The sequence below is a fragment of the Maylandia zebra genome, linkage group LG12 (genome assembly GCF_041146795.1).
Source record: "Maylandia zebra isolate NMK-2024a linkage group LG12, Mzebra_GT3a, whole genome shotgun sequence".
In the NCBI taxonomy this organism is placed as follows: domain Eukaryota; kingdom Metazoa; phylum Chordata; class Actinopteri; order Cichliformes; family Cichlidae; genus Maylandia; species Maylandia zebra.
In genome coordinates, this window is record NC_135178.1 from 39,237,127 (window position 1) to 39,262,777 (window position 25,651).

General features: G+C 50.0%; 34 non-coding genes across 34 annotated transcripts; all 34 read left to right on the forward strand.

The window, feature by feature from the left end:
• The first annotated feature begins 358 nt into the window (after positions 1-358).
• trnaa-ugc (transfer RNA alanine (anticodon UGC)) lies at positions 359-431 on the forward strand. Its single transcript has one exon. It is a non-coding gene; the product is annotated as a tRNA-Ala (tRNA).
• Positions 432-1,113: 682 nt separating this feature from the next.
• Positions 1,114-1,195, forward strand: trnas-gcu (transfer RNA serine (anticodon GCU)). Its single transcript has one exon. It is a non-coding gene; the product is annotated as a tRNA-Ser (tRNA).
• A 526-nt stretch (positions 1,196-1,721) lies between these two features.
• trnaa-agc (transfer RNA alanine (anticodon AGC)) lies at positions 1,722-1,794 on the forward strand. The gene has a single exon. It is a non-coding gene; the product is annotated as a tRNA-Ala (tRNA).
• A 681-nt stretch (positions 1,795-2,475) lies between these two features.
• trnaa-ugc (transfer RNA alanine (anticodon UGC)) lies at positions 2,476-2,548 on the forward strand. The gene has a single exon. It is a non-coding gene; the product is annotated as a tRNA-Ala (tRNA).
• Positions 2,549-3,838: 1,290 nt separating this feature from the next.
• On the forward strand, positions 3,839-3,911 carry trnaa-agc (transfer RNA alanine (anticodon AGC)). The gene has a single exon. It is a non-coding gene; the product is annotated as a tRNA-Ala (tRNA).
• A 676-nt stretch (positions 3,912-4,587) lies between these two features.
• Positions 4,588-4,660, forward strand: trnaa-ugc (transfer RNA alanine (anticodon UGC)). Its single transcript has one exon. It is a non-coding gene; the product is annotated as a tRNA-Ala (tRNA).
• A 682-nt stretch (positions 4,661-5,342) lies between these two features.
• trnas-gcu (transfer RNA serine (anticodon GCU)) lies at positions 5,343-5,424 on the forward strand. Its single transcript has one exon. It is a non-coding gene; the product is annotated as a tRNA-Ser (tRNA).
• Positions 5,425-5,950: 526 nt separating this feature from the next.
• On the forward strand, positions 5,951-6,023 carry trnaa-agc (transfer RNA alanine (anticodon AGC)). The gene has a single exon. It is a non-coding gene; the product is annotated as a tRNA-Ala (tRNA).
• A 681-nt stretch (positions 6,024-6,704) lies between these two features.
• Positions 6,705-6,777, forward strand: trnaa-ugc (transfer RNA alanine (anticodon UGC)). Its single transcript has one exon. It is a non-coding gene; the product is annotated as a tRNA-Ala (tRNA).
• A 682-nt stretch (positions 6,778-7,459) lies between these two features.
• Positions 7,460-7,541, forward strand: trnas-gcu (transfer RNA serine (anticodon GCU)). The gene has a single exon. It is a non-coding gene; the product is annotated as a tRNA-Ser (tRNA).
• A 526-nt stretch (positions 7,542-8,067) lies between these two features.
• Positions 8,068-8,140, forward strand: trnaa-agc (transfer RNA alanine (anticodon AGC)). Its single transcript has one exon. It is a non-coding gene; the product is annotated as a tRNA-Ala (tRNA).
• A 1,431-nt stretch (positions 8,141-9,571) lies between these two features.
• On the forward strand, positions 9,572-9,653 carry trnas-gcu (transfer RNA serine (anticodon GCU)). The gene has a single exon. It is a non-coding gene; the product is annotated as a tRNA-Ser (tRNA).
• Positions 9,654-10,179: 526 nt separating this feature from the next.
• trnaa-agc (transfer RNA alanine (anticodon AGC)) lies at positions 10,180-10,252 on the forward strand. The gene has a single exon. It is a non-coding gene; the product is annotated as a tRNA-Ala (tRNA).
• A 681-nt stretch (positions 10,253-10,933) lies between these two features.
• On the forward strand, positions 10,934-11,006 carry trnaa-ugc (transfer RNA alanine (anticodon UGC)). The gene has a single exon. It is a non-coding gene; the product is annotated as a tRNA-Ala (tRNA).
• A 682-nt stretch (positions 11,007-11,688) lies between these two features.
• On the forward strand, positions 11,689-11,770 carry trnac-gca (transfer RNA cysteine (anticodon GCA)). Its single transcript has one exon. It is a non-coding gene; the product is annotated as a tRNA-Cys (tRNA).
• Positions 11,771-12,296: 526 nt separating this feature from the next.
• trnaa-agc (transfer RNA alanine (anticodon AGC)) lies at positions 12,297-12,369 on the forward strand. The gene has a single exon. It is a non-coding gene; the product is annotated as a tRNA-Ala (tRNA).
• Positions 12,370-13,045: 676 nt separating this feature from the next.
• trnaa-ugc (transfer RNA alanine (anticodon UGC)) lies at positions 13,046-13,118 on the forward strand. Its single transcript has one exon. It is a non-coding gene; the product is annotated as a tRNA-Ala (tRNA).
• Positions 13,119-13,800: 682 nt separating this feature from the next.
• On the forward strand, positions 13,801-13,882 carry trnas-gcu (transfer RNA serine (anticodon GCU)). Its single transcript has one exon. It is a non-coding gene; the product is annotated as a tRNA-Ser (tRNA).
• A 526-nt stretch (positions 13,883-14,408) lies between these two features.
• Positions 14,409-14,481, forward strand: trnaa-agc (transfer RNA alanine (anticodon AGC)). Its single transcript has one exon. It is a non-coding gene; the product is annotated as a tRNA-Ala (tRNA).
• A 676-nt stretch (positions 14,482-15,157) lies between these two features.
• On the forward strand, positions 15,158-15,230 carry trnaa-ugc (transfer RNA alanine (anticodon UGC)). The gene has a single exon. It is a non-coding gene; the product is annotated as a tRNA-Ala (tRNA).
• A 682-nt stretch (positions 15,231-15,912) lies between these two features.
• Positions 15,913-15,994, forward strand: trnas-gcu (transfer RNA serine (anticodon GCU)). The gene has a single exon. It is a non-coding gene; the product is annotated as a tRNA-Ser (tRNA).
• Positions 15,995-16,520: 526 nt separating this feature from the next.
• trnaa-agc (transfer RNA alanine (anticodon AGC)) lies at positions 16,521-16,593 on the forward strand. Its single transcript has one exon. It is a non-coding gene; the product is annotated as a tRNA-Ala (tRNA).
• Positions 16,594-17,274: 681 nt separating this feature from the next.
• trnaa-ugc (transfer RNA alanine (anticodon UGC)) lies at positions 17,275-17,347 on the forward strand. Its single transcript has one exon. It is a non-coding gene; the product is annotated as a tRNA-Ala (tRNA).
• A 682-nt stretch (positions 17,348-18,029) lies between these two features.
• trnas-gcu (transfer RNA serine (anticodon GCU)) lies at positions 18,030-18,111 on the forward strand. The gene has a single exon. It is a non-coding gene; the product is annotated as a tRNA-Ser (tRNA).
• A 526-nt stretch (positions 18,112-18,637) lies between these two features.
• Positions 18,638-18,710, forward strand: trnaa-agc (transfer RNA alanine (anticodon AGC)). Its single transcript has one exon. It is a non-coding gene; the product is annotated as a tRNA-Ala (tRNA).
• Positions 18,711-19,386: 676 nt separating this feature from the next.
• Positions 19,387-19,459, forward strand: trnaa-ugc (transfer RNA alanine (anticodon UGC)). Its single transcript has one exon. It is a non-coding gene; the product is annotated as a tRNA-Ala (tRNA).
• Positions 19,460-20,141: 682 nt separating this feature from the next.
• On the forward strand, positions 20,142-20,223 carry trnas-gcu (transfer RNA serine (anticodon GCU)). Its single transcript has one exon. It is a non-coding gene; the product is annotated as a tRNA-Ser (tRNA).
• Positions 20,224-20,749: 526 nt separating this feature from the next.
• trnaa-agc (transfer RNA alanine (anticodon AGC)) lies at positions 20,750-20,822 on the forward strand. The gene has a single exon. It is a non-coding gene; the product is annotated as a tRNA-Ala (tRNA).
• A 676-nt stretch (positions 20,823-21,498) lies between these two features.
• trnaa-ugc (transfer RNA alanine (anticodon UGC)) lies at positions 21,499-21,571 on the forward strand. Its single transcript has one exon. It is a non-coding gene; the product is annotated as a tRNA-Ala (tRNA).
• A 682-nt stretch (positions 21,572-22,253) lies between these two features.
• Positions 22,254-22,335, forward strand: trnas-gcu (transfer RNA serine (anticodon GCU)). The gene has a single exon. It is a non-coding gene; the product is annotated as a tRNA-Ser (tRNA).
• A 526-nt stretch (positions 22,336-22,861) lies between these two features.
• On the forward strand, positions 22,862-22,934 carry trnaa-agc (transfer RNA alanine (anticodon AGC)). The gene has a single exon. It is a non-coding gene; the product is annotated as a tRNA-Ala (tRNA).
• A 676-nt stretch (positions 22,935-23,610) lies between these two features.
• trnaa-ugc (transfer RNA alanine (anticodon UGC)) lies at positions 23,611-23,683 on the forward strand. Its single transcript has one exon. It is a non-coding gene; the product is annotated as a tRNA-Ala (tRNA).
• Positions 23,684-24,365: 682 nt separating this feature from the next.
• trnas-gcu (transfer RNA serine (anticodon GCU)) lies at positions 24,366-24,447 on the forward strand. Its single transcript has one exon. It is a non-coding gene; the product is annotated as a tRNA-Ser (tRNA).
• Positions 24,448-24,973: 526 nt separating this feature from the next.
• Positions 24,974-25,046, forward strand: trnaa-agc (transfer RNA alanine (anticodon AGC)). Its single transcript has one exon. It is a non-coding gene; the product is annotated as a tRNA-Ala (tRNA).
• Positions 25,047-25,651: the final 605 nt, after the last annotated feature.

A 25,651-nucleotide genomic window follows, 5' to 3' on the forward strand; every position in this document is an offset into this window, starting at 1 on the left:
AGGTACTACCATGTTAACGCTGGCTTCAAACCTCATCAATCTTTGACCATATGAAGTGATTGTCTCCCCTCTTACCCTCACAATACTGGCCGATGGCAGCAAAGAGTCCCCCGGCCCAGTCTGACATCTCTTTTCTCCAGAAGCAGCTGAAAGGGGCTTCCAGTGACACTCTCCTGGCGTACTGCGTAGGGCCCAGACTTGAATCGCTCGGAAATGTCTCGTGTGAGTTACGATTGCACCAAAGAGTCTTGTTGTAGTTGACAAGCCCAGAAAACATTGAAAGGGGGGTGTTGTGATTAGTTCCACCTGAGCTGAGGCTCCGTATGGCACGATGAAGCTGCAGCGCTCAACCCTCAATGGGGAATTAGCTCAAATGGTAGAGCGCTCGCTTTGCATGTGAGAGGCAGCGGGATCGATACCCGCATTCTCCAGGACACTTTTGGACATCTGCGAGGAGACCCAAAGCCATGCGTGTAGCCAATCCATTGGGTGTGGGTGGAGAGCAAATTCAGGGGTGATTTGTCACACAAGGATAGCAGCAAGTGCGAAAGGCAAGCTTTAGAAGATGGTAGTGAGAGCTGCTCTGATGTGTGGCACAGATGGAGTCTGCAGAGTTGAAGATGATAAGCTTTTGCTTGGGAGTGTCCAGGATGGAACAGATGTGAAATGACCACGTGCGAGGGACAGCTGGGGTTGAGCCGTTTGCAGACGACGTTAGGCCAGCAAGGCTGAGGTGATTTGCACATGTGCAGAGGAGGGATATAAGATATACTGGGAAAAGGGTGTTAAATATGGAGCGGCTGGGCAGGAGAATAAGAGAAAGACCAAAGACAACGTTCATAGACGTAGCCAAGTAGGACATGCAGAGGGTTGGTGTGACAGAGGAGAATGCTAGGGGCAGGGTGAGATGGAGGCAGACGATCCACTCTGGCAACCCCCAAGAAGAACAGGCTCAAAGAAGAAGCCAGCATCACTCCAGGCTTCTACCAAAGTGTTACGCAGCCCCTCGTCGGGGATCTGGAGTCAATCTCCCTGCGTCCATACACCAGCGATCAGCTCACACATTATCCCTCGTCAATTCCCAATGCTACTGGCAAAGCGCAGTGTGCGGCAGATGAGGTGGCCGAGAGGTTAAGGCGATGGACTGCTAATCCATTGTGCTGTGCACGCGTGGGTTCGAATCCCATCCTCGTCGAGAGCTCTTTCTGCTTATGTTGATGCATCTTGTCAGTGTAAGATTGGCTGCCAAAGCAGGCATGATGCAATGCTCTTCTTTGGCTCAGTATTCACTTTAGTTCACCATGTGGTCTTGTTGCACAGGTCATGTTAAAGACAATGGTCTGCTAATACAGTAGCAGAAAGACGTTCTGCTTCCAGAATAGCAACATTCCTAATGGCCAACTTGCCCTACACTGAAAACCAAGGGGAGGAGGTCGGTAAGCATATTGATTAGAACCACCTCCCTCAGTTGGCTTCATTCAATGTGAATTAGCAGTGGCTCTAGTCCACAGTCCCTTGGATGTCCAGTCTCCTCAGTCTGTCTCTAAGGCTGATGGCATTCAGTCACGTTAGCATGACAGTGGATTGTCAGCGAGCCGCCTTAGTCTCTCAGCCACCTCCTGGATGCTTTGCAGATTTCAGGATTTGTGCCCCTTCCCTATTTTGATCATAAAACAAGTATGGACAAAGTGTAGCCTGTAATAAGTAAGACATGTGGCACAGGGGAGTTAGCTCAAATGGTAGAGCGCTCGCTTAGCATGCGAGAGGTAGCGGGATCGACGCCCGCATTCTCCATTTGACACTTTGCTAGTCAGTGTCCCAATTGAATGCATGTGGCTTCCTTTGGCAAATCTTTATTTCACAGGTGTCGAACTCCAGGCCTCGAGGGCCGGTGTCCTGCAGGTTTCAGATGTATTCTTGATCCATCATAGGGGATTCAAATGGCTAAATTACCTCCTCAACATTTCTTGAAGTTCTCCAGAGGCCTGGTAATGAACTAATCATTTGATTCAGGTGTGTTGACCCAGGGTTATACCTAAAACCTGCAGGACACCGGCCCTCGAGGCCTGATGTTGTACACCCCAGGTTTATTTGCACTTCTCCGCTCACTACCTTTCAGGTACTACCATGTTAACGCTGGCTTCAAACCTCATCAATCTTTGACCATATGAAGTGATTGTCTCCCCTCTTACCCTCACAATACTGGCCGATGGCAGCAAAGAGTCCCCCGGCCCAGTCTGACATCTCTTTTCTCCAGAAGCAGCTGAAAGGGGCTTCCAGTGACACTCTCCTGGCGTACTGCGTAGGGCCCAGACTTGAATCGCTCGGAAATGTCTCGTGTGAGTTACGATTGCACCAAAGAGTCTTGTTGTAGTTGACAAGCCCAGAAAACATTGAAAGGGGGGTGTGGTGATTAGTTCCACCTGAGCTGAGGCTCCGTATGGCACGATGAAGCTGCAGCGCTCAACCCTCAATGGGGAATTAGCTCAAATGGTAGAGCGCTCGCTTTGCATGTGAGAGGCAGCGGGATCGATACCCGCATTCTCCAGGACACTTTTGGACATCTGCGAGGAGACCCAAAGCCATGCGTGTAGCCAATCCATTGGGTGTGGGTGGAGAGCAAATTCAGGGGTGATTTGTCACACAAGGATAGCAGCAAGTGCGAAAGGCAAGCTTTAGAAGATGGTAGTGAGAGCTCCTCTGATGTGTGGCACAGATGGAGTCTGCAGAGTTGAAGATGATAAGCTTTTGCTTGGGAGTGTCCAGGATGGAACAGATGTGAAATGACCACGTGCGAGGGACAGCTGGGGTTGAGCCGTTTGCAGACGACGTTAGGCCAGCAAGGCTGAGGTGATTTGCACATGTGCAGAGGAGGGATATAAGATATACTGGGAAAAGGGTGTTAAATACGGAGCGGCTGGGCAGGAGAATAAGAGAAAGACCAAAGACAACGTTCATAGACGTAGCCAAGTAGGACATGCAGAGGGTTGGTGTGACAGAGGAGAATGCTAGGGGCAGGGTGAGATGGAGGCAGACGATCCACTCTGGCAACCCCCAAGAAGAACAGGCTCAAAGAAGAAGCCAGCATCACTCCAGGCTTCTACCAAAGTGTTACGCAGCCCCTCGTCGGGGATCTGGAGTCAATCTCCCTGCGTCCATACACCAGCGATCAGCTCACACATTATCCCTCGTCAATTCCCAATGCTACTGGCAAAGAGCAGTGTGCGGCAGATGAGGTGGCCGAGAGGTTAAGGCGATGGACTGCTAATCCATTGTGCTGTGCGCGCGGGGGTTCGAATCCCATCCTCGTCGAGAGCTCTTTCTGCTTATGTTGATGCATCTTGTCAGTGTAAGATTGGCTGCCAAAGCAGGCATGATGCAATGCTCTTCTTTGGCTCAGTATTCACTTTAGTTCACCATGTGGTCTTGTTGCACAGGTCATGTTAAAGACAATGGTCTGCTAATACAGTAGCAGAAAGACGTTCTGCTTCCAGAATAGCAACATTCCTAATGGCCAACTTGCCCTACACTGAAAACCAAGGGGAGGAGGTCGGTAAGCATATTGATTAGAACCACCTCCCTCAGTTGGCTTCATTCAATGTGAATTAGCAGTGGCTCTAGTCCACAGTCCCTTGGATGTCCAGTCTCCTCAGTCTGTCTCTAAGGCTGATGGCATTCAGTCACGTTAGCATGACAGTGGATTGTCAGCGAGCCGCCTTAGTCTCTCAGCCACCTCCTGGATGCTTTGCAGATTTCAGGATTTGTGCCCCTTCCCTATTTTGATCATACAACAAGTATGGACAAAGTGTAGCCTGTAATAAGTAAGACATGTGGCACAGGGGAGTTAGCTCAAATGGTAGAGCGCTCGCTTAGCATGCGAGAGGTAGCGGGATCGACGCCCGCATTCTCCATTTGACACTTTGCTAGTCAGTGTCCCAATTGAATGCATGTGGCTTCCTTTGGCAAATCTTTATTTCACAGGTGTCGAACTCCAGGCCTCGAGGGCCGGTGTCCTGCAGGTTTCAGATGTATTCTTGATCCATCATAGGGGATTCAAATGGCTAAATTACCTCCTCAACATTTCTTGAAGTTCTCCAGAGGCCTGGTAATGAACTAATCATTTGATTCAGGTGTGTTGACCCAGGGTTATACCTAAAACCTGCAGGACACCGGCCCTCGAGGCCTGATGTTGTAGAGGTTTATTTGCACTTCTCCGCTCACTACCTTTCAGGTACTACCATGTTAACGCTGGCTTCAAACCTCATCAATCTTTGACCATATGAAGTGATTGTGTCCCCTCTTACCCTCACAATACTGGCCGATGGCAGCAAAGAGTCCCCCGGCCCAGTCTGACATCTCTTTTCTCCAGAAGCAGCTGAAAGGGGCTTCCAGTGACACTCTCCTGGCGTACTGCGTAGGGCCCAGACTTGAATCGCTCGGAAATGTCTCGTGTGAGTTACGATTGCACCAAAGAGTCTTGTTGTAGTTGACAAGCCCAGAAAACATTGAAAGGGGGGTGTTGTGATTAGTTCCACCTGAGCTGAGGCTCCGTATGGCACGATGAAGCTGCAGCGCTCAACCCTCAATGGGGAATTAGCTCAAATGGTAGAGCGCTCGCTTTGCATGTGAGAGGCAGCGGGATCGATACCCGCATTCTCCAGGACACTTTTGGACATCTGCGAGGAGACCCAAAGCCATGCGTGTAGCCAATCCATTGGGTGTGGGTGGAGAGCAAATTCAGGGGTGATTTGTCACACAAGGATAGCAGCAAGTGCGAAAGGCAAGCTTTAGAAGATGGTAGTGAGAGCTGCTCTGATGTGTGGCACAGATGGAGTCTGCAGAGTTGAAGATGATAAGCTTTTGCTTGGGAGTGTCCAGGATGGAACAGATGTGAAATGACCACGTGCGAGGGACAGCTGGGGTTGAGCCGTTTGCAGACGACGTTAGGCCAGCAAGGCTGAGGTGATTTGCACATGTGCAGAGGAGGGATATAAGATATACTGGGAAAAGGGTGTTAAATACGGAGCGGCTGGGCAGGAGAATAAGAGAAAGACCAAAGACAACGTTCATAGACGTAGCCAAGTAGGACATGCAGAGGGTTGGTGTGACAGAGGAGAATGCTAGGGGCAGGGTGAGATGGAGGCAGACGATCCACTCTGGCAACCCCCAAGAAGAACAGGCTCAAAGAAGAAGCCAGCATCACTCCAGGCTTCTACCAAAGTGTTACGCAGCCCCTCGTCGGGGATCTGGAGTCAATCTCCCTGCGTCCATACACCAGCGATCAGCTCACACATTATCCCTCGTCAATTCCCAATGCTACTGGCAAAGAGCGGTGTGCGGCAGATGAGGTGGCCGAGAGGTTAAGGCGATGGACTGCTAATCCATTGTGCTGTGCACGCGTGGGTTCGAATCCCATCCTCGTCGAGAGCTCTTTCTGCTTATGTTGATGCATCTTGTCAGTGTAAGCTTGGCTGCCAAAGCAGGCATGATGCAATGCTCTTCTTTGGCTCAGTATTCACTTTAGTTCACCATGTGGTCTTGTTGCACAGGTCATGTTAAAGACAATGGTCTGCTAATACAGTAGCAGAAAGACGTTCTGCTTCCAGAATAGCAACATTCCTAATGGCCAACTTGCCCTACACTGAAAACCAAGGGGAGGAGGTCGGTAAGCATATTGATTAGAACCACCTCCCTCAGTTGGCTTCATTCAATGTGAATTAGCAGTGGCTCTAGTCCACAGTCCCTTGGATGTCCAGTCTCCTCAGTCTGTCTCTAAGGCTGATGGCATTCAGTCACGTTAGCATGACAGTGGATTGTCAGCGAGCCGCCTTAGTCTCTCAGCCACCTCCTGGATGCTTTGCAGATTTCAGGATTTGTGCCCCTTCCCTATTTTGATCATACAACAAGTATGGACAAAGTGTAGCCTGTAATAAGTAAGACATGTGGCACAGGGGAGTTAGCTCAAATGGTAGAGCGCTCGCTTAGCATGCGAGAGGTAGCGGGATCGACGCCCGCATTCTCCATTTGACACTTTGCTAGTCAGTGTCCCAATTGAATGCATGTGGCTTCCTTTGGCAAATCTTTATTTCACAGGTGTCGAACTCCAGGCCTCGAGGGCCGGTGTCCTGCAGGTTTCAGATGTATTCTTGATCCATCATAGGGGATTCAAATGGCTAAATTACCTCCTCAACATTTCTTGAAGTTCTCCAGAGGCCTGGTAATGAACTAATCATTTGATTCAGGTGTGTTGACCCAGGGTTATACCTAAAACCTGCAGGACACCGGCCCTCGAGGCCTGATGTTGTACACCCCAGGTTTATTTGCACTTCTCCGCTCACTACCTTTCAGGTACTACCATGTTAACGCTGGCTTCAAACCTCATCAATCTTTGACCATATGAAGTGATTGTCTCCCCTCTTACCCTCACAATACTGGCCGATGGCAGCAAAGAGTCCCCCGGCCCAGTCTGACATCTCTTTTCTCCAGAAGCAGCTGAAAGGGGCTTCCAGTGACACTCTCCTGGCGTACTGCGTAGGGCCCAGACTTGAATCGCTCGGAAATGTCTCGTGTGAGTTACGATTGCACCAAAGAGTCTTGTTGTAGTTGACAAGCCCAGAAAACATTGAAAGGGGGGTGTTGTGATTAGTTCCACCTGAGCTGAGGCTCCGTATGGCACGATGAAGCTGCAGCGCTCAACCCTCAATGGGGAATTAGCTCAAATGGTAGAGCGCTCGCTTTGCATGTGAGAGGCAGCGGGATCGATACCCGCATTCTCCAGGACACTTTTGGACATCTGCGAGGAGACCCAAAGCCATGCGTGTAGCCAATCCATTGGGTGTGGGTGGAGAGCAAATTCAGGGGTGATTTGTCACACAAGGATAGCAGCAAGTGCGAAAGGCAAGCTTTAGAAGATGGTAGTGAGAGCTGCTCTGATGTGTGGCACAGATGGAGTCTGCAGAGTTGAAGATGATAAGCTTTTGCTTGGGAGTGTCCAGGATGGAACAGATGTGAAATGACCACGTGCGAGGGACAGCTGGGGTTGAGCCGTTTGCAGACGACGTTAGGCCAGCAAGGCTGAGGTGATTTGCACATGTGCAGAGGAGGGATATAAGATATACTGGGAAAAGGGTGTTAAATACGGAGCGGCTGGGCAGGAGAATAAGAGAAAGACCAAAGACAACGTTCATAGACGTAGCCAAGTAGGACATGCAGAGGGTTGGTGTGACAGAGGAGAATGCTAGGGGCAGGGTGAGATGGAGGCAGACGATCCACTCTGGCAACCCCCAAGAAGAACAGGCTCAAAGAAGAAGCCAGCATCACTCCAGGCTTCTACCAAAGTGTTACGCAGCCCCTCGTCGGGGATCTGGAGTCAATCTCCCTGCGTCCATACACCAGCGATCAGCTCACACATTATCCCTCGTCAATTCCCAATGCTACTGGCAAAGAGCGGTGTGCGGCAGATGAGGTGGCCGAGAGGTTAAGGCGATGGACTGCTAATCCATTGTGCTGTGCACGCGTGGGTTCGAATCCCATCCTCGTCGAGAGCTCTTTCTGCTTATGTTGATGCATCTTGTCAGTGTAAGCTTGGCTGCCAAAGCAGGCATGATGCAATGCTCTTCTTTGGCTCAGTATTCACTTTAGTTCACCATGTGGTCTTGTTGCACAGGTCATGTTAAAGACAATGGTCTGCTAATACAGTAGCAGAAAGACGTTCTGCTTCCAGAATAGCAACATTCCTAATGGCCAACTTGCCCTACACTGAAAACCAAGGGGAGGAGGTCGGTAAGCATATTGATTAGAACCACCTCCCTCAGTTGGCTTCATTCAATGTGAATTAGCAGTGGCTCTAGTCCACAGTCCCTTGGATGTCCAGTCTCCTCAGTCTGTCTCTAAGGCTGATGGCATTCAGTCACGTTAGCATGACAGTGGATTGTCAGCGAGCCGCCTTAGTCTCTCAGCCACCTCCTGGATGCTTTGCAGATTTCAGGATTTGTGCCCCTTCCCTATTTTGATCATACAACAAGTATGGACAAAGTGTAGCCTGTAATAAGTAAGACATGTGGCACAGGGGAGTTAGCTCAAATGGTAGAGCGCTCGCTTAGCATGCGAGAGGTAGCGGGATCGACGCCCGCATTCTCCATTTGACACTTTGCTAGTCAGTGTCCCAATTGAATGCATGTGGCTTCCTTTGGCAAATCTTTATTTCACAGGTGTCGAACTCCAGGCCTCGAGGGCCGGTGTCCTGCAGGTTTCAGATGTATTCTTGATCCATCATAGGGGATTCAAATGGCTAAATTACCTCCTCAACATTTCTTGAAGTTCTCCAGAGGCCTGGTAATGAACTAATCATTTGATTCAGGTGTGTTGACCCAGGGTTATACCTAAAACCTGCAGGACACCGGCCCTCGAGGCCTGATGTTGTAGAGGTTTATTTGCACTTCTCCGCTCACTACCTTTCAGGTACTACCATGTTAACGCTGGCTTCAAACCTCATCAATCTTTGACCATATGAAGTGATTGTCTCCCCTCTTACCCTCACAATACTGGCCGATGGCAGCAAAGAGTCCCCCGGCCCAGTCTGACATCTCTTTTCTCCAGAAGCAGCTGAAAGGGGCTTCCAGTGACACTCTCCTGGCGTACTGCGTAGGGCCCAGACTTGAATCGCTCGGAAATGTCTCGTGTGAGTTACGATTGCACCAAAGAGTCTTGTTGTAGTTGACAAGCCCAGAAAACATTGAAAGGGGGGTGTTGTGATTAGTTCCACCTGAGCTGAGGCTCCGTATGGCACGATGAAGCTGCAGCGCTCAACCCTCAATGGGGAATTAGCTCAAATGGTAGAGCGCTCGCTTTGCATGTGAGAGGCAGTGGGATCGATACCCGCATTCTCCAGGACACTTTTGGACATCTGCGAGGAGACCCAAAGCCATGCGTGTAGCCAATCCATTGGGTGTGGGTGGAGAGCAAATTCAGGGGTGATTTGTCACACAAGGATAGCAGCAAGTGCGAAAGGCAAGCTTTAGAAGATGGTAGTGAGAGCTGCTCTGATGTGTGGCACAGATGGAGTCTGCAGAGTTGAAGATGATAAGCTTTTGCTTGGGAGTGTCCAGGATGGAACAGATGTGAAATGACCACGTGCGAGGGACAGCTGGGGTTGAGCCGTTTGCAGACGACGTTAGGCCAGCAAGGCTGAGGTGATTTGCACATGTGCAGAGGAGGGATATAATATATACTGGGAAAAGGGTGTTAAATACGGAGCGGCTGGGCAGGAGAATAAGAGAAAGACCAAAGACAACGTTCATAGACGTAGCCAAGTAGGACATGCAGAGGGTTGGTGTGACAGAGGAGAATGCTAGGGGCAGGGTGAGATGGAGGCAGACGATCCACTCTGGCAACCCCCAAGAAGAACAGGCTCAAAGAAGAAGCCAGCATCACTCCAGGCTTCTACCAAAGTGTTACGCAGCCCCTCGTCGGGGATCTGGAGTCAATCTCCCTGCGTCCATACACCAGCAATCAGCTCACACATTATCCCTCGTCAATTCCCAATGCTACTGGCAAAGCGCAGTGTGCGGCAGATGAGGTGGCCGAGAGGTTAAGGCGATGGACTGCTAATCCATTGTGCTGTGCACGCGTGGGTTCGAATCCCATCCTCGTCGAGAGCTCTTTCTGCTTATGTTGATGCATCTTGTCAGTGTAAGATTGGCTGCCAAAGCAGGCATGATGCAATGCTCTTCTTTGGCTCAGTATTCACTTTAGTTCACCATGTGGTCTTGTTGCACAGGTCATGTTAAAGACAATGGTCTGCTAATACAGTAGCAGAAAGACGTTCTGCTTCCAGAATAGCAACATTCCTAATGGCCAACTTGCCCTACACTGAAAACCAAGGGGAGGAGGTCGGTAAGCATATTGATTAGAACCACCTCCCTCAGTTGGCTTCATTCAATGTGAATTAGCAGTGGCTCTAGTCCACAGTCCCTTGGATGTCCAGTCTCCTCAGTCTGTCTCTAAGGCTGATGGCATTCAGTCACGTTAGCATGACAGTGGATTGTCAGCGAGCCGCCTTAGTCTCTCAGCCACCTCCTGGATGCTTTGCAGATTTCAGGATTTGTGCCCCTTCCCTATTTTGATCATACAACAAGTATGGACAAAGTGTAGCCTGTAATAAGTAAGACATGTGGCACAGGGGAGTTAGCTCAAATGGTAGAGCGCTCGCTTAGCATGCGAGAGGTAGCGGGATCGACGCCCGCATTCTCCATTTGACACTTTGCTAGTCAGTGTCCCAATTGAATGCATGTGGCTTCCTTTGGCAAATCTTTATTTCACAGGTGTCGAACTCCAGGCCTCGAGGGCCGGTGTCCTGCAGGTTTCAGATGTATTCTTGATCCATCATAGGGGATTCAAATGGCTAAATTACCTCCTCAACATTTCTTGAAGTTCTCCAGAGGCCTGGTAATGAACTAATCATTTGATTCAGGTGTGTTGACCCAGGGTTATACCTAAAACCTGCAGGACACCGGCCCTCGAGGCCTGATGTTGTACACCCCAGGTTTATTTGCACTTCTCCGCTCACTACCTTTCAGGTACTACCATGTTAACGCTGGCTTCAAACCTCATCAATCTTTGACCATATGAAGTGATTGTCTCCCCTCTTACCCTCACAATACTGGCCGATGGCAGCAAAGAGTCCCCCGGCCCAGTCTGACATCTCTTTTCTCCAGAAGCAGCTGAAAGGGGCTTCCAGTGACACTCTCCTGGCGTACTGCGTAGGGCCCAGACTTGAATCGCTCGGAAATGTCTCGTGTGAGTTACGATTGCACCAAAGAGTCTTGTTGTAGTTGACAAGCCCAGAAAACATTGAAAGGGGGGTGTTGTGATTAGTTCCACCTGAGCTGAGGCTCCGTATGGCACGATGAAGCTGCAGCGCTCAACCCTCAATGGGGAATTAGCTCAAATGGTAGAGCGCTCGCTTTGCATGTGAGAGGCAGCGGGATCGATACCCGCATTCTCCAGGACACTTTTGGACATCTGCGAGGAGACCCAAAGCCATGCGTGTAGCCAATCCATTGGGTGTGGGTGGAGAGCAAATTCAGGGGTGATTTGTCACACAAGGATAGCAGCAAGTGCGAAAGGCAAGCTTTAGAAGATGGTAGTGAGAGCTGCTCTGATGTGTGGCACAGATGGAGTCTGCAGAGTTGAAGATGATAAGCTTTTGCTTGGGAGTGTCCAGGATGGAACAGATGTGAAATGACCACGTGCGAGGGACAGCTGGGGTTGAGCCGTTTGCAGACGACGTTAGGCCAGCAAGGCTGAGGTGATTTGCACATGTGCAGAGGAGGGATATAAGATATACTGGGAAAAGGGTGTTAAATACGGAGCGGCTGGGCAGGAGAATAAGAGAAAGACCAAAGACAACGTTCATAGACGTAGCCAAGTAGGACATGCAGAGGGTTGGTGTGACAGAGGAGAATGCTAGGGGCAGGGTGAGATGGAGGCAGACGATCCACTCTGGCAACCCCCAAGAAGAACAGGCTCAAAGAAGAAGCCAGCATCACTCCAGGCTTCTACCAAAGTGTTACGCAGCCCCTCGTCGGGGATCTGGAGTCAATCTCCCTGCGTCCATACACCAGCGATCAGCTCACACATTATCCCTCGTCAATTCCCAATGCTACTGGCAAAGAGCGGTGTGCGGCAGATGAGGTGGCCGAGAGGTTAAGGCGATGGACTGCAAATCCATTGTGCTGTGCACGCGTGGGTTCGAATCCCATCCTCGTCGAGAGCTCTTTCTGCTTATGTTGATGCATCTTGTCAGTGTAAGATTGGCTGCCAAAGCAGGCATGATGCAATGCTCTTCTTTGGCTCAGTATTCACTTTAGTTCACCATGTGGTCTTGTTGCACAGGTCATGTTAAAGACAATGGTCTGCTAATACAGTAGCAGAAAGACGTTCTGCTTCCAGAATAGCAACATTCCTAATGGCCAACTTGCCCTACACTGAAAACCAAGGGGAGGAGGTCGGTAAGCATATTGATTAGAACCACCTCCCTCAGTTGGCTTCATTCAATGTGAATTAGCAGTGGCTCTAGTCCACAGTCCCTTGGATGTCCAGTCTCCTCAGTCTGTCTCTAAGGCTGATGGCATTCAGTCACGTTAGCATGACAGTGGATTGTCAGCGAGCCGCCTTAGTCTCTCAGCCACCTCCTGGATGCTTTGCAGATTTCAGGATTTGTGCCCCTTCCCTATTTTGATCATACAACAAGTATGGACAAAGTGTAGCCTGTAATAAGTAAGACATGTGGCACAGGGGAGTTAGCTCAAATGGTAGAGCGCTCGCTTAGCATGCGAGAGGTAGCGGGATCGACGCCCGCATTCTCCATTTGACACTTTGCTAGTCAGTGTCCCAATTGAATGCATGTGGCTTCCTTTGGCAAATCTTTATTTCACAGGTGTCGAACTCCAGGCCTCGAGGGCCGGTGTCCTGCAGGTTTCAGATGTATTCTTGATCCATCATAGGGGATTCAAATGGCTAAATTACCTCCTCAACATTTCTTGAAGTTCTCCAGAGGCCTGGTAATGAACTAATCATTTGATTCAGGTGTGTTGACCCAGGGTTATACCTAAAACCTGCAGGACACCGGCCCTCGAGGCCTGATGTTGTAGAGGTTTATTTGCACTTCTCCGCTCACTACCTTTCAGGTACTACCATGTTAACGCTGGCTTCAAACCTCATCAATCTTTGACCATATGAAGTGATTGTGTCCCCTCTTACCCTCACAATACTGGCCGATGGCAGCAAAGAGTCCCCCGGCCCAGTCTGACATCTCTTTTCTCCAGAAGCAGCTGAAAGGGGCTTCCAGTGACACTCTCCTGGCGTACTGCGTAGGGCCCAGACTTGAATCGCTCGGAAATGTCTCGTGTGAGTTACGATTGCACCAAAGAGTCTTGTTGTAGTTGACAAGCCCAGAAAACATTGAAAGGGGGGTGTTGTGATTAGTTCCACCTGAGCTGAGGCTCCGTATGGCACGATGAAGCTGCAGCGCTCAACCCTCAATGGGGAATTAGCTCAAATGGTAGAGCGCTCGCTTTGCATGTGAGAGGCAGCGGGATCGATACCCGCATTCTCCAGGACACTTTTGGACATCTGCGAGGAGACCCAAAGCCATGCGTGTAGCCAATCCATTGGGTGTGGGTGGAGAGCAAATTCAGGGGTGATTTGTCACACAAGGATAGCAGCAAGTGCGAAAGGCAAGCTTTAGAAGATGGTAGTGAGAGCTGCTCTGATGTGTGGCACAGATGGAGTCTGCAGAGTTGAAGATGATAAGCTTTTGCTTGGGAGTGTCCAGGATGGAACAGATGTGAAATGACCACGTGCGAGGGACAGCTGGGGTTGAGCCGTTTGCAGACGACGTTAGGCCAGCAAGGCTGAGGTGATTTGCACATGTGCAGAGGAGGGATATAAGATATACTGGGAAAAGGGTGTTAAATACGGAGCGGCTGGGCAGGAGAATAAGAGAAAGACCAAAGACAACGTTCATAGACGTAGCCAAGTAGGACATGCAGAGGGTTGGTGTGACAGAGGAGAATGCTAGGGGCAGGGTGAGATGGAGGCAGACGATCCACTCTGGCAACCCCCAAGAAGAACAGGCTCAAAGAAGAAGCCAGCATCACTCCAGGCTTCTACCAAAGTGTTACGCAGCCCCTCGTCGGGGATCTGGAGTCAATCTCCCTGCGTCCATACACCAGCGATCAGCTCACACATTATCCCTCGTCAATTCCCAATGCTACTGGCAAAGAGCAGTGTGCGGCAGATGAGGTGGCCGAGAGGTTAAGGCGATGGACTGCTAATCCATTGTGCTGTGCACGCGTGGGTTCGAATCCCATCCTCGTCGAGAGCTCTTTCTGCTTATGTTGATGCATCTTGTCAGTGTAAGCTTGGCTGCCAAAGCAGGCATGATGCAATGCTCTTCTTTGGCTCAGTATTCACTTTAGTTCACCATGTGGTCTTGTTGCACAGGTCATGTTAAAGACAATGGTCTGCTAATACAGTAGCAGAAAGACGTTCTGCTTCCAGAATAGCAACATTCCTAATGGCCAACTTGCCCTACACTGAAAACCAAGGGGAGGAGGTCGGTAAGCATATTGATTAGAACCACCTCCCTCAGTTGGCTTCATTCAATGTGAATTAGCAGTGGCTCTAGTCCACAGTCCCTTGGATGTCCAGTCTCCTCAGTCTGTCTCTAAGGCTGATGGCATTCAGTCACGTTAGCATGACAGTGGATTGTCAGCGAGCCGCCTTAGTCTCTCAGCCACCTCCTGGATGCTTTGCAGATTTCAGGATTTGTGCCCCTTCCCTATTTTGATCATACAACAAGTATGGACAAAGTGTAGCCTGTAATAAGTAAGACATGTGGCACAGGGGAGTTAGCTCAAATGGTAGAGCGCTCGCTTAGCATGCGAGAGGTAGCGGGATCGACGCCCGCATTCTCCATTTGACACTTTGCTAGTCAGTGTCCCAATTGAATGCATGTGGCTTCCTTTGGCAAATCTTTATTTCACAGGTGTCGAACTCCAGGCCTCGAGGGCCGGTGTCCTGCAGGTTTCAGATGTATTCTTGATCCATCATAGGGGATTCAAATGGCTAAATTACCTCCTCAACATTTCTTGAAGTTCTCCAGAGGCCTGGTAATGAACTAATCATTTGATTCAGGTGTGTTGACCCAGGGTTATACCTAAAACCTGCAGGACACCGGCCCTCGAGGCCTGATGTTGTAGAGGTTTATTTGCACTTCTCCGCTCACTACCTTTCAGGTACTACCATGTTAACGCTGGCTTCAAACCTCATCAATCTTTGACCATATGAAGTGATTGTCTCCCCTCTTACCCTCACAATACTGGCCGATGGCAGCAAAGAGTCCCCCGGCCCAGTCTGACATCTCTTTTCTCCAGAAGCAGCTGAAAGGGGCTTCCAGTGACACTCTCCTGGCGTACTGCGTAGGGCCCAGACTTGAATCGCTCGGAAATGTCTCGTGTGAGTTACGATTGCACCAAAGAGTCTTGTTGTAGTTGACAAGCCCAGAAAACATTGAAAGGGGGGTGTTGTGATTAGTTCCACCTGAGCTGAGGCTCCGTATGGCACGATGAAGCTGCAGCGCTCAACCCTCAATGGGGAATTAGCTCAAATGGTAGAGCGCTCGCTTTGCATGTGAGAGGCAGCGGGATCGATACCCGCATTCTCCAGGACACTTTTGGACATCTGCGAGGAGACCCAAAGCCATGCGTGTAGCCAATCCATTGGGTGTGGGTGGAGAGCAAATTCAGGGGTGATTTGTCACACAAGGATAGCAGCAAGTGCGAAAGGCAAGCTTTAGAAGATGGTAGTGAGAGCTGCTCTGATGTGTGGCACAGATGGAGTCTGCAGAGTTGAAGATGATAAGCTTTTGCTTGGGAGTGTCCAGGATGGAACAGATGTGAAATGACCACGTGCGAGGGACAGCTGGGGTTGAGCCGTTTGCAGACGACGTTAGGCCAGCAAGGCTGAGGTGATTTGCACATGTGCAGAGGAGGGATATAAGATATACTGGGAAAAGGGTGTTAAATACGGAGCGGCTGGGCAGGAGAATAAGAGAAAGACCAAAGACAACGTTCATAGACGTAGCCAAGTAGGACATGCAGAGGGTTGGTGTGACAGAGGAGAATGCTAGGGGCAGGGTGAGATGGAGGCAGACGATCCACTCTGGCAACCCCCAAGAAGAACAGGCTCAAAGAAGAAGCCAGCATCACTCCAGGCTTCTACCAAAGTGTTACGCAGCCCCTCGTCGGGGATCTGGAGTCAATCTCCCTGCGTCCATACACCAGCGATCAGCTCACACATTATCCCTCGTCAATTCCCAATGCTACTGGCAAAGAGCAGTGTGCGGCAGATGAGGTGGCCGAGAGGTTAAGGCGATGGACTGCTAATCCATTGTGCTGTGCACGCGTGGGTTCGAATCCCATCCTCGTCGAGAGCTCTTTCTGCTTATGTTGATGCATCTTGTCAGTGTAAGCTTGGCTGCCAAAGCAGGCATGATGCAATGCTCTTCTTTGGCTCAGTATTCACTTTAGTTCACCATGTGGTCTTGTTGCACAGGTCATGTTAAAGACAATGGTCTGCTAATACAGTAGCAGAAAGACGTTCTGCTTCCAGAATAGCAACATTCCTAATGGCCAACTTGCCCTACACTGAAAACCAAGGGGAGGAGGTCGGTAAGCATATTGATTAGAACCACCTCCCTCAGTTGGCTTCATTCAATGTGAATTAGCAGTGGCTCTAGTCCACAGTCCCTTGGATGTCCAGTCTCCTCAGTCTGTCTCTAAGGCTGATGGCATTCAGTCACGTTAGCATGACAGTGGATTGTCAGCGAGCCGCCTTAGTCTCTCAGCCACCTCCTGGATGCTTTGCAGATTTCAGGATTTGTGCCCCTTCCCTATTTTGATCATACAACAAGTATGGACAAAGTGTAGCCTGTAATAAGTAAGACATGTGGCACAGGGGAGTTAGCTCAAATGGTAGAGCGCTCGCTTAGCATGCGAGAGGTAGCGGGATCGACGCCCGCATTCTCCATTTGACACTTTGCTAGTCAGTGTCCCAATTGAATGCATGTGGCTTCCTTTGGCAAATCTTTATTTCACAGGTGTCGAACTCCAGGCCTCGAGGGCCGGTGTCCTGCAGGTTTCAGATGTATTCTTGATCCATCATAGGGGATTCAAATGGCTAAATTACCTCCTCAACATTTCTTGAAGTTCTCCAGAGGCCTGGTAATGAACTAATCATTTGATTCAGGTGTGTTGACCCAGGGTTATACCTAAAACCTGCAGGACACCGGCCCTCGAGGCCTGATGTTGTACACCCCAGGTTTATTTGCACTTCTCCGCTCACTACCTTTCAGGTACTACCATGTTAACGCTGGCTTCAAACCTCATCAATCTTTGACCATATGAAGTGATTGTCTCCCCTCTTACCCTCACAATACTGGCCGATGGCAGCAAAGAGTCCCCCGGCCCAGTCTGACATCTCTTTTCTCCAGAAGCAGCTGAAAGGGGCTTCCAGTGACACTCTCCTGGCGTACTGCGTAGGGCCCAGACTTGAATCGCTCGGAAATGTCTCGTGTGAGTTACGATTGCACCAAAGAGTCTTGTTGTAGTTGACAAGCCCAGAAAACATTGAAAGGGGGGTGTTGTGATTAGTTCCACCTGAGCTGAGGCTCCGTATGGCACGATGAAGCTGCAGCGCTCAACCCTCAATGGGGAATTAGCTCAAATGGTAGAGCGCTCGCTTTGCATGTGAGAGGCAGCGGGATCGATACCCGCATTCTCCAGGACACTTTTGGACATCTGCGAGGAGACCCAAAGCCATGCGTGTAGCCAATCCATTGGGTGTGGGTGGAGAGCAAATTCAGGGGTGATTTGTCACACAAGGATAGCAGCAAGTGCGAAAGGCAAGCTTTAGAAGATGGTAGTGAGAGCTGCTCTGATGTGTGGCACAGATGGAGTCTGCAGAGTTGAAGATGATAAGCTTTTGCTTGGGAGTGTCCAGGATGGAACAGATGTGAAATGACCACGTGCGAGGGACAGCTGGGGTTGAGCCGTTTGCAGACGACGTTAGGCCAGCAAGGCTGAGGTGATTTGCACATGTGCAGAGGAGGGATATAAGATATACTGGGAAAAGGGTGTTAAATACGGAGCGGCTGGGCAGGAGAATAAGAGAAAGACCAAAGACAACGTTCATAGACGTAGCCAAGTAGGACATGCAGAGGGTTGGTGTGACAGAGGAGAATGCTAGGGGCAGGGTGAGATGGAGGCAGACGATCCACTCTGGCAACCCCCAAGAAGAACAGGCTCAAAGAAGAAGCCAGCATCACTCCAGGCTTCTACCAAAGTGTTACGCAGCCCCTCGTCGGGGATCTGGAGTCAATCTCCCTGCGTCCATACACCAGCGATCAGCTCACACATTATCCCTCGTCAATTCCCAATGCTACTGGCAAAGAGCAGTGTGCGGCAGATGAGGTGGCCGAGAGGTTAAGGCGATGGACTGCTAATCCATTGTGCTGTGCACGCGTGGGTTCGAATCCCATCCTCGTCGAGAGCTCTTTCTGCTTATGTTGATGCATCTTGTCAGTGTAAGATTGGCTGCCAAAGCAGGCATGATGCAATGCTCTTCTTTGGCTCAGTATTCACTTTAGTTCACCATGTGGTCTTGTTGCACAGGTCATGTTAAAGACAATGGTCTGCTAATACAGTAGCAGAAAGACGTTCTGCTTCCAGAATAGCAACATTCCTAATGGCCAACTTGCCCTACACTGAAAACCAAGGGGAGGAGGTCGGTAAGCATATTGATTAGAACCACCTCCCTCAGTTGGCTTCATTCAATGTGAATTAGCAGTGGCTCTAGTCCACAGTCCCTTGGATGTCCAGTCTCCTCAGTCTGTCTCTAAGGCTGATGGCATTCAGTCACGTTAGCATGACAGTGGATTGTCAGCGAGCCGCCTTAGTCTCTCAGCCACCTCCTGGATGCTTTGCAGATTTCAGGATTTGTGCCCCTTCCCTATTTTGATCATACAACAAGTATGGACAAAGTGTAGCCTGTAATAAGTAAGACATGTGGCACAGGGGAGTTAGCTCAAATGGTAGAGCGCTCGCTTAGCATGCGAGAGGTAGCGGGATCGACGCCCGCATTCTCCATTTGACACTTTGCTAGTCAGTGTCCCAATTGAATGCATGTGGCTTCCTTTGGCAAATCTTTATTTCACAGGTGTCGAACTCCAGGCCTCGAGGGCCGGTGTCCTGCAGGTTTCAGATGTATTCTTGATCCATCATAGGGGATTCAAATGGCTAAATTACCTCCTCAACATTTCTTGAAGTTCTCCAGAGGCCTGGTAATGAACTAATCATTTGATTCAGGTGTGTTGACCCAGGGTTATACCTAAAACCTGCAGGACACCGGCCCTCGAGGCCTGATGTTGTAGAGGTTTATTTGCACTTCTCCGCTCACTACCTTTCAGGTACTACCATGTTAACGCTGGCTTCAAACCTCATCAATCTTTGACCATATGAAGTGATTGTGTCCCCTCTTACCCTCACAATACTGGCCGATGGCAGCAAAGAGTCCCCCGGCCCAGTCTGACATCTCTTTTCTCCAGAAGCAGCTGAAAGGGGCTTCCAGTGACACTCTCCTGGCGTACTGCGTAGGGCCCAGACTTGAATCGCTCGGAAATGTCTCGTGTGAGTTACGATTGCACCAAAGAGTCTTGTTGTAGTTGACAAGCCCAGAAAACATTGAAAGGGGGGTGTTGTGATTAGTTCCACCTGAGCTGAGGCTCCGTATGGCACGATGAAGCTGCAGCGCTCAAGCCTCAATGGGGAATTAGCTCAAATGGTAGAGCGCTCGCTTTGCATGTGAGAGGCAGCGGGATCGATACCCGCATTCTCCAGGACACTTTTGGACATCTGCGAGGAGACCCAAAGCCATGCGTGTAGCCAATCCATTGGGTGTGGGTGGAGAGCAAATTCAGGGGTGATTTGTCACACAAGGATAGCAGCAAGTGCGAAAGGCAAGCTTTAGAAGATGGTAGTGAGAGCTGCTCTGATGTGTGGCACAGATGGAGTCTGCAGAGTTGAAGATGATAAGCTTTTGCTTGGGAGTGTCCAGGATGGAACAGATGTGAAATGACCACGTGCGAGGGACAGCTGGAGTTGAGCCGTTTGCAGACGACGTTAGGCCAGCAAGGCTGAGGTGATTTGCACATGTGCAGAGGAGGGATATAAGATATACTGGGAAAAGGGTGTTAAATACGGAGCGGCTGGGCAGGAGAATAAGAGAAAGACCAAAGACAACGTTCATAGACGTAGCCAAGTAGGACATGCAGAGGGTTGGTGTGACAGAGGAGAATGCTAGGGGCAGGGTGAGATGGAGGCAGACGATCCACTCTGGCAACCCCCAAGAAGAACAGGCTCAAAGAAGAAGCCAGCATCACTCCAGGCTTCTACCAAAGTGTTACGCAGCCCCTCGTCGGGGATCTGGAGTCAATCTCCCTGCGTCCATACACCAGCGATCAGCTCACACATTATCCCTCGTCAATTCCCAATGCTACTGGGAAAGAGCAGTGTGCGGCAGATGAGGTGGCCGAGAGGTTAAGGCGATGGACTGCTAATCCATTGTGCTGTGCACGCGTGGGTTCGAATCCCATCCTCGTCGAGAGCTCTTTCTGCTTATGTTGATGCATCTTGTCAGTGTAAGATTGGCTGCCAAAGCAGGCATGATGCAATGCTCTTCTTTGGCTCAGTATTCACTTTAGTTCACCATGTGGTCTTGTTGCACAGGTCATGTTAAAGACAATGGTCTGCTAATACAGTAGCAGAAAGACGTTCTGCTTCCAGAATAGCAACATTCCTAATGGCCAACTTGCCCTACACTGAAAACCAAGGGGAGGAGGTCGGTAAGCATATTGATTAGAACCACCTCCCTCAGTTGGCTTCATTCAATGTGAATTAGCAGTGGCTCTAGTCCACAGTCCCTTGGATGTCCAGTCTCCTCAGTCTGTCTCTAAGGCTGATGGCATTCAGTCACGTTAGCATGACAGTGGATTGTCAGCGAGCCGCCTTAGTCTCTCAGCCACCTCCTGGATGCTTTGCAGATTTCAGGATTTGTGCCCCTTCCCTATTTTGATCATACAACAAGTATGGACAAAGTGTAGCCTGTAATAAGTAAGACATGTGGCACAGGGGAGTTAGCTCAAATGGTAGAGCGCTCGCTTAGCATGCGAGAGGTAGCGGGATCGACGCCCGCATTCTCCATTTGACACTTTGCTAGTCAGTGTCCCAATTGAATGCATGTGGCTTCCTTTGGCAAATCTTTATTTCACAGGTGTCGAACTCCAGGCCTCGAGGGCCGGTGTCCTGCAGGTTTCAGATGTATTCTTGATCCATCATAGGGGATTCAAATGGCTAAATTACCTCCTCAACATTTCTTGAAGTTCTCCAGAGGCCTGGTAATGAACTAATCATTTGATTCAGGTGTGTTGACCCAGGGTTATACCTAAAACCTGCAGGACACCGGCCCTCGAGGCCTGATGTTGTAGAGGTTTATTTGCACTTCTCCGCTCACTACCTTTCAGGTACTACCATGTTAACGCTGGCTTCAAACCTCATCAATCTTTGACCATATGAAGTGATTGTGTCCCCTCTTACCCTCACAATACTGGCCGATGGCAGCAAAGAGTCCCCCGGCCCAGTCTGACATCTCTTTTCTCCAGAAGCAGCTGAAAGGGGCTTCCAGTGACACTCTCCTGGCGTACTGCGTAGGGCCCAGACTTGAATCGCTCGGAAATGTCTCGTGTGAGTTACGATTGCACCAAAGAGTCTTGTTGTAGTTGACAAGCCCAGAAAAAATTGAAAGGGGGGTGTTGTGATTAGTTCCACCTGAGCTGAGGCTCCGTATGGCACGATGAAGCTGCAGCGCTCAAGCCTCAATGGGGAATTAGCTCAAATGGTAGAGCGCTCGCTTTGCATGTGAGAGGCAGCGGGATCGATACCCGCATTCTCCAGGACACTTTTGGACATCTGCGAGGAGACCCAAAGCCATGCGTGTAGCCAATCCATTGGGTGTGGGTGGAGAGCAAATTCAGGGGTGATTTGTCACACAAGGATAGCAGCAAGTGCGAAAGGCAAGCTTTAGAAGATGGTAGTGAGAGCTCCTCTGATGTGTGGCACAGATGGAGTCTGCAGAGTTGAAGATGATAAGCTTTTGCTTGGGAGTGTCCAGGATGGAACAGATGTGAAATGACCACGTGCGAGGGACAGCTGGGGTTGAGCCGTTTGCAGACGACGTTAGGCCAGCAAGGCTGAGGTGATTTGCACATGTGCAGAGGAGGGATATAAGATATACTGGGAAAAGGGTGTTAAATACGGAGCGGCTGGGCAGGAGAATAAGAGAAAGACCAAAGACAACGTTCATAGACGTAGCCAAGTAGGACATGCAGAGGGTTGGTGTGACAGAGGAGAATGCTAGGGGCAGGGTGAGATGGAGGCAGACGATCCACTCTGGCAACCCCCAAGAAGAACAGGCTCAAAGAAGAAGCCAGCATCACTCCAGGCTTCTACCAAAGTGTTACGCAGCCCCTCGTCGGGGATCTGGAGTCAATCTCCCTGCGTCCATACACCAGCGATCAGCTCACACATTATCCCTCGTCAATTCCCAATGCTACTGGCAAAGAGCAGTGTGCGGCAGATGAGGTGGCCGAGAGGTTAAGGCGATGGACTGCTAATCCATTGTGCTGTGCACGCGTGGGTTCGAATCCCATCCTCGTCGAGAGCTCTTTCTGCTTATGTTGATGCATCTTGTCAGTGTAAGATTGGCTGCCAAAGCAGGCATGATGCAATGCTCTTCTTTGGCTCAGTATTCACTTTAGTTCACCATGTGGTCTTGTTGCACAGGTCATGTTAAAGACAATGGTCTGCTAATACAGTAGCAGAAAGACGTTCTGCTTCCAGAATAGCAACATTCCTAATGGCCAACTTGCCCTACACTGAAAACCAAGGGGAGGAGGTCGGTAAGCATATTGATTAGAACCACCTCCCTCAGTTGGCTTCATTCAATGTGAATTAGCAGTGGCTCTAGTCCACAGTCCCTTGGATGTCCAGTCTCCTCAGTCTGTCTCTAAGGCTGATGGCATTCAGTCACGTTAGCATGACAGTGGATTGTCAGCGAGCCGCCTTAGTCTCTCAGCCACCTCCTGGATGCTTTGCAGATTTCAGGATTTGTGCCCCTTCCCTATTTTGATCATACAACAAGTATGGACAAAGTGTAGCCTGTAATAAGTAAGACATGTGGCACAGGGGAGTTAGCTCAAATGGTAGAGCGCTCGCTTAGCATGCGAGAGGTAGCGGGATCGACGCCCGCATTCTCCATTTGACACTTTGCTAGTCAGTGTCCCAATTGAATGCATGTGGCTTCCTTTGGCAAATCTTTATTTCACAGGTGTCGAACTCCAGGCCTCGAGGGCCGGTGTCCTGCAGGTTTCAGATGTATTCTTGATCCATCATAGGGGATTCAAATGGCTAAATTACCTCCTCAACATTTCTTGAAGTTCTCCAGAGGCCTGGTAATGAACTAATCATTTGATTCAGGTGTGTTGACCCAGGGTTATACCTAAAACCTGCAGGACACCGGCCCTCGAGGCCTGATGTTGTAGAGGTTTATTTGCACTTCTCCGCTCACTACCTTTCAGGTACTACCATGTTAACGCTGGCTTCAAACCTCATCAATCTTTGACCATATGAAGTGATTGTCTCCCCTCTTACCCTCACAATACTGGCCGATGGCAGCAAAGAGTCCCCCGGCCCAGTCTGACATCTCTTTTCTCCAGAAGCAGCTGAAAGGGGCTTCCAGTGACACTCTCCTGGCGTACTGCGTAGGGCCCAGACTTGAATCGCTCGGAAATGTCTCGTGTGAGTTACGATTGCACCAAAGAGTCTTGTTGTAGTTGACAAGCCCAGAAAACATTGAAAGGGGGGTGTTGTGATTAGTTCCACCTGAGCTGAGGCTCCGTATGGCACGATGAAGCTGCAGCGCTCAACCCTCAATGGGGAATTAGCTCAAATGGTAGAGCGCTCGCTTTGCATGTGAGAGGCAGCGGGATCGATACCCGCATTCTCCAGGACACTTTTGGACATCTGCGAGGAGACCCAAAGCCATGCGTGTAGCCAATCCATTGGGTGTGGGTGGAGAGCAAATTCAGGGGTGATTTGTCACACAAGGATAGCAGCAAGTGCGAAAGGCAAGCTTTAGAAGATGGTAGTGAGAGCTGCTCTGATGTGTGGCACAGATGGAGTCTGCAGAGTTGAAGATGATAAGCTTTTGCTTGGGAGTGTCCAGGATGGAACAGATGTGAAATGACCACGTGCGAGGGACAGCTGGGGTTGAGCCGTTTGCAGACGACGTTAGGCCAGCAAGGCTGAGGTGATTTGCACATGTGCAGAGGAGGGATATAAGATATACTGGGAAAAGGGTGTTAAATACGGAGCGGCTGGGCAGGAGAATAAGAGAAAGACCAAAGACAACGTTCATAGACGTAGCCAAGTAGGACATGCAGAGGGTTGGTGTGACAGAGGAGAATGCTAGGGGCAGGGTGAGATGGAGGCAGACGATCCACTCTGGCAACCCCCAAGAAGAACAGGCTCAAAGAAGAAGCCAGCATCACTCCAGGCTTCTACCAAAGTGTTACGCAGCCCCTCGTCGGGGATCTGGAGTCAATCTCCCTGCGTCCATACACCAGCAATCAGCTCACACATTATCCCTCGTCAATTCCCAATGCTACTGGCAAAGCGCGGTGTGCGGCAGATGAGGTGGCCGAGAGGTTAAGGCGATGGACTGCTAATCCATTGTGCTGTGCACGCGTGGGTTCGAATCCCATCCTCGTCGAGAGCTCTTTCTGCTTATGTTGATGCATCTTGTCAGTGTAAGATTGGCTGCCAAAGCAGGCATGATGCAATGCTCTTCTTTGGCTCAGTATTCACTTTAGTTCACCATGTGGTCTTGTTGCACAGGTCATGTTAAAGACAATGGTCTGCTAATACAGTAGCAGAAAGACGTTCTGCTTCCAGAATAGCAACATTCCTAATGGCCAACTTGCCCTACACTGAAAACCAAGGGGAGGAGGTCGGTAAGCATATTGATTAGAACCACCTCCCTCAGTTGGCTTCATTCAATGTGAATTAGCAGTGGCTCTAGTCCACAGTCCCTTGGATGTCCAGTCTCCTCAGTCTGTCTCTAAGGCTGATGGCATTCAGTCACGTTAGCATGACAGTGGATTGTCAGCGAGCCGCCTTAGTCTCTCAGCCACCTCCTGGATGCTTTGCAGATTTCAGGATTTGTGCCCCTTCCCTATTTTGATCATACAACAAGTATGGACAAAGTGTAGCCTGTAATAAGTAAGACATGTGGCACAGGGGAGTTAGCTCAAATGGTAGAGCGCTCGCTTAGCATGCGAGAGGTAGCGGGATCGACGCCCGCATTCTCCATTTGACACTTTGCTAGTCAGTGTCCCAATTGAATGCATGTGGCTTCCTTTGGCAAATCTTTATTTCACAGGTGTCGAACTCCAGGCCTCGAGGGCCGGTGTCCTGCAGGTTTCAGATGTATTCTTGATCCATCATAGGGGATTCAAATGGCTAAATTACCTCCTCAACATTTCTTGAAGTTCTCCAGAGGCCTGGTAATGAACTAATCATTTGATTCAGGTGTGTTGACCCAGGGTTATACCTAAAACCTGCAGGACACCGGCCCTCGAGGCCTGATGTTGTAGAGGTTTATTTGCACTTCTCCGCTCACTACCTTTCAGGTACTACCATGTTAACGCTGGCTTCAAACCTCATCAATCTTTGACCATATGAAGTGATTGTGTCCCCTCTTACCCTCACAATACTGGCCGATGGCAGCAAAGAGTCCCCCGGCCCAGTCTGACATCTCTTTTCTCCAGAAGCAGCTGAAAGGGGCTTCCAGTGACACTCTCCTGGCGTACTGCGTAGGGCCCAGACTTGAATCGCTCGGAAATGTCTCGTGTGAGTTACGATTGCACCAAAGAGTCTTGTTGTAGTTGACAAGCCCAGAAAACATTGAAAGGGGG